We start from the raw sequence: 5,296 nt of genomic DNA, 5'->3' as shown, positions 1-5,296 counted from the left end.
TCGGCCTAAACAGCTGTCTTATCGGTACCTATGGAAAAGATCAAGAGGAAAAGAGGACAGAAAAGGGTATAACAGCTAGTCATAGAGACTCCTCTAGCAAGATTAAAAGCAGAAATCAGATTACTTTTTTTTTTTTTTTTTTGAGACAGAGTCTCGCTCTGTCACCCAGGCTGGAGTGTAATAGCATGATCTCAGCTCACTGCAACCTCCACCTCCCAGGTTCAAGCGATTCTCCCTGCCTCAGCCTCCTGAGTGACTGACATTACAGGCACCCACCACCATACCCGGATAATTTTTGTATTTTTAGTCGAGACAAGGTTTCACCACGTTTGTTGGTCAGGCTGGTCTCGAACTCCTGACCTCAGGTGATCCGCCTGCCTCGGCCTCCCAAAGTGCTGGGATTACATGCATGAGCCACTGTGCCTGGCCCAGATTACTTATTTATGTATTTATTTATTGAGACAGAGTCTCGCTGTGTCACCCAGGCTGGAGTGCAGTGTCGCAATCACCACTCACTGCAGCCTCTGCCTCCTGCGCTCAAGTGATCCTCCCACCTCAACCTCCCAAGTAGCTGGGTCTACAGGCATGTGCCACCACTCCTGGCTAATTTTTTTAGTTTTGTAGAGACAGGGTCTTGCCATGCTGCCCAGGCTGCTCTTAAACTCCTGGTCTCAAGTGATCCTCCTGCCCTGGCCTCCCAAAGTGCTGGGATGACAGGCATGAACCACCATGCCTGGCCCACTCGTGTAAATTAAATATAGTCACATGTCACTTAATGATGAGAATATGTTCTGAGAAATTCCTTCATTAGGCAATTTTGTCATTCTGTGAACATCAGAGAGTATATTTATGCAAAGTTAGATCACATAGCCTACTACATACCTAGGCTGTAAGTTATAGTCTATTGCTATAAACTTGTACTGCATGTTATTGTACTGAATACCGAAGGCAATTGTAACACAATGCTGTTTGCTTGTTTTTATTTTTTGAGACCAAGTCTTGCTCTGTCACCCATGCTGGAGTGAGTGGCACCATCTTGGCTCACTGCAACCTCTGCCTCCTGGATTCAAGCAATTCTCCTGCCTCAGCCTCCCAAGTAGCTGGGATTACAGGTGCACACCACCATGCCTAGCTAATTTGTTGTATTTTTGGTAGAGATGGGGTTTCGCCATGTTGACCAGGCTGGTCTCGAACTCCTGACCTCAAGCAATCTGCCTGCCTCGGCCTCCCAAAATGCTGGGATTACAGGCATGAGCCATCGTGCCTGGCCAAGTGTTTATATTAAACATAGAAAAGGTACAATAAAAGAAAAATGTGGGCCAGGCACGGTGGCTCACACCTGTAATCCCAGCACTTTGGGAGGCTGAGACAGGTGGATCACCTGATGTTAGGAGTTCAAGACCAGCTTGATCAACATGGTGAAACCCCACCTCTAATAAAAATACAAAAATTAGCTGGGCGTGGTGGCGGGCATCTGTAATCCCAGCTACTTGGGAGGCTGAGGCAAGATCATTGCTCGAACCTAGGAGGCAGAGGTTGCAGTGAGCTGAGATTGCACCATTGCACTCCAGCCTGGACAACAGAGCGAGACCCTATCTCAAAAAAAAAAAAAAAGATAAAAGGGGTGCACTTGTAGAGGGCATTTCCATTACAACGTTATGGGACCACCATCATCTATGTGGTGCATCGTTCATTAAACATCGTTATGCAGCAGATGACTGTATGCCTAAAACTACTAGAAATATAGGAAGTAATCCAAATGCTTTTCAAGTTCACATGACTTGGGTACATCTTTGGTAAATAAAACTAGTTTAATATTGTTGGTTTAATGAAAAACAGCTCTGTGTTCTGATTTACAAAAAAAAAAAAATTAAACAAAAACAAAACCCAAAAAACCCTATACATGTATTTCATGTTATGGTCCTTGCTTAAGTGATGGCTGCCTGACATGCATTTGATGTAAAAATGGTGAATAGCAGGGACAGGCACAGTGGCTCATGCCCGTAATCCCAGCACTTTGGGAGGCCAAGGTGGGCAGATTACTTGGAAGTCAGAAGTACAGGACCAGCCTGGCCAACAGAGTGAAACCCAGTCTCTACTAAAAATACAAAAAAATTAGCCAGGCGCGGTGATTCACGGCTGTAATCCCAACACTTTGGGAGGCCAAGGTGAGTGGATCATGAGGTCAGGAGTTCAAGATCAGCCTGGCCAAGATGGTGAAAACCCGTCTTTACTAAAAATACAAAAATTAGCTGGGCGTGGTGGCAGGCACCTGTAATCCCAGCTACTCTGGAGGCTGAGGCAGAGAACTGCTTGAACCCGAGAGGCGGAGGCTGCAGTAAGGCGAGATTGCGCCACTGCACTCCAGCCTGAGCAACAGAGGGCGACTCCATCTCAAAACAAAAACACAAAAAAATTAGCCTGGTGTGGTGGCAAGCACCTGTGATCCCAGCTACTCAGAAGGCTGAGGCAGGAGAATTGCTTGAACCTGAGAGGTGGAGGTTGCAGTGAGCAGAGATCGCACCACTGCATTCCAGGTCGAGTGACACAGCGTGACTCCATCTCAAAAAAAAAAAAAAAAATTAGTTGGGTTTGGTGGTGCACATCTGTAATCCCAGCAACTCAGGAGGCTAAGGCAGGAGAATGGCTTGAACTCAGAGGCAGAGGTTGCAGTGAGCCAAGATCCTGTCACTACATTCCAGCTTGGGTGACAGAGTGAGACAATGTCTCAAAAAAAAAAAAAAGGGTGAGTAAGGAAATGACTTGGGAGAGCTGACTTTGTCTAATGTCTCATGAAACTTCCATGACTAATCTAAGCATAATTGTTAAGAACATGTGAAATAAATAAATGTAAATAGGACCAAAGTTTATAAATGAAATTTTCAACAACAACTGTGCTTTATGCTTGAACCTGGGAGGCAGAGGTTGCAGTGAGCTGAGATCATGCCATTGCACTCCAGCCTGGGCAATAAGAGTGAAACACTGTTTCAGACAAAAAAAAAAGGAAGAAAAAATGATTGTGGTTTATAAATATCTCTTTAAAAAGGTTTCCCAACCTCCTGGGTAACTATACCCTTGGACGGCAGATATTCATTAAATATCGAGGTCATTTCCAAATAAAACAAAATACTGAAGCATTTATTGCTGAACACAGGCACAAGTTTATTTACCTTTGGCTTCTTAAAATTTATAGAAAGAAATAATATATTAGGGTCCATAGGTAAACACGTCCTGTTTCATACTGAAAAACCATTCTGCGCAAAAACACGTTTCTAGAAATTATGTGTCTTCATAAAATGTTAGCACATGACAGTTCAAAATCGCTTACTTCCTAGGTTTTCACTGTAGAGTTGCTAAAACTCTAATATATAATTAAAACTACTATAAGTGATTCTGTATGCAAAGTGTACAAGGAAAGTAAGATGTTATGAGGTATGAAGATGTGGGGGGCGTTTGTTGAGGAAAAATGACTTTGTCGAGTTTAGAAGTTGTTGCAGAATGAAGGAAGGAAGAAAAGATATAGGTAAAACTGAATGCATATAAAAGTTGGAAAGAGAGAATCTTTTGTGGTCAAACTGACCAAAATTGAGTGAATTTATTATGTCTTAAAAATGACCCTTAATATCAAGGGTACACTGATGCAAAACTAGAATTTGGTATTATATTTTAAAATGCAAGATTTTCTTGTAGTATTGATAAGAAAGAGTGATTTTCTTTTTCACCTTTTAAGTAATCTGCCTTAAAAAACCTGTCTTATCAAAATAATTTTCCCAGCACTTTGGGAGGCCGAGGCGGGCGGATCACAAGGTCAGGAGATCAAGACCATCCCGGCTAACATGGTGAAACCCCGACTCTACTAAAAATACAAAAAAAATTAGCCGGGCGTGGTGGCGGGCGCCTGTAGTCCCAGATACTCGGGAGCCTGAGGCAGGAGAATGGCATGAACCCGTGAGGCGGAGCTTGTAGTGAGCCGAGATCATGCCACTGCACTCCAGCCTGGGCAACAGAGCGAGACTCTGTCTCCAAAAAAAAAAAAGAGAGAGCTAATATATATATTTTTTACAACTATGTAACTTTCTCTATTTGCCTTTGAAGCCTTTTAATAATTACCCTGGTGATTATGAAATGAATATTAATAAATATTAAATGCTCATTACATATTTAAATAAAATATTAAATGATTATAAAATGAACAGTTGATAAATAGGATCTCAGATCACTATATCATTCAATAATTACTCTGGTAACCAGACTAATTATTAGTGACCTAAATTAATAGTTACCTGAGATCCTACGTAATCAAATGTTTTCCTTTCTTCTTTTCTTAATTTCAAAAAATATGGAAGGGCTAATGAATTTGCGAGTTATCCTTGCACAGGGGCCATGCTAATCTTCTCTGTATTGTTCCAACTTTAGTATGTGTGCTGCCAAAGCAAGCACTAATCAAGTGTTTTAAGACTTTTTTTACATTTTTTACAAACTTCCTAAAATCAAATTCTAAATTCAGTCTTTTGACCTTGAATTAACTTTGGAATTTGCCAGTTGAGCCCTGGAAAGCTCAAAAGATGCGTTTCTCACCTTGAAAAAGAGAGACATTAGCCAGGCACAGTGGCTCATGCCTGTAATCCCAGCACTTTGGGAGGTCGAGGCAGGTGGATCATGAAGTCAGGAGTTGAAGACCAGCCTGGCCAACATGGCAAAACCCCGTCTCTACTAAAAATAAAAAATAAAAAAAATTAGTCAGGCATGGTGGCAGGAGCCTATAATCCCAGCTACTCGGGAGGCTGAGGCAGGAGAATCACTTGAACCCGGGGGGTGGAGGTTGCAGAGAGCCGAGATCACACCATTGCATCCCAGCCTGGGTGACAGAGCGAAACTCCATCTCAAAAAAGAGAGAGACATTAAACAAATTAGGCTTATTTGAAATGTTAAATTAAATGGGAAACATCGTCAAATAACAACTGATACTAAACGTTAAGTTATATTTATGAACCCAGGGTAGGAGGTGATGAGGGTGATAAAAAACCATTTTTTTAAATAAGTTTATGGCCAAGTGCGATGGCTCATGCTTGTAATCCCAGCATTTGGGGAGGGCGAGGCGGATGGATCATCAAGTCAGGAGTTTGAGACCAGCCTAGCCAACACGGTGAAACACCATCTCTACTAAAAATACAAAAATTAGCTGGGCGTGGTGGCGGGCACCTGTAATCCCAGCTACTTGGGAGCCTGAGGCAGGAGAATCACTTGAACCTGGGAGGCGGAGGTTGCGGTGAGCCGAGATCGCGCCACTGCACTC

General features: G+C 42.7%; 1 non-coding gene across 1 annotated transcript; it reads right to left on the bottom strand.

The window, feature by feature from the left end:
- Positions 1 to 4,333: 4,333 nt before the first annotated feature.
- On the bottom strand, positions 4,334 to 4,440 carry LOC117094149. The gene has a single exon (XR_004441457.1). It is a non-coding gene; the product is annotated as a U6 spliceosomal RNA (small nuclear RNA).
- Positions 4,441 to 5,296: the final 856 nt, after the last annotated feature.

Source organism: Trachypithecus francoisi, unplaced genomic scaffold (genome assembly GCF_009764315.1).
Source record: "Trachypithecus francoisi isolate TF-2019V2 unplaced genomic scaffold, Tfra_2.0 Lachesis_group12, whole genome shotgun sequence".
Lineage (NCBI taxonomy): Eukaryota > Metazoa > Chordata > Mammalia > Primates > Cercopithecidae > Trachypithecus > Trachypithecus francoisi.
This window is presented reverse-complemented; position numbering and strand designations above follow the sequence as displayed.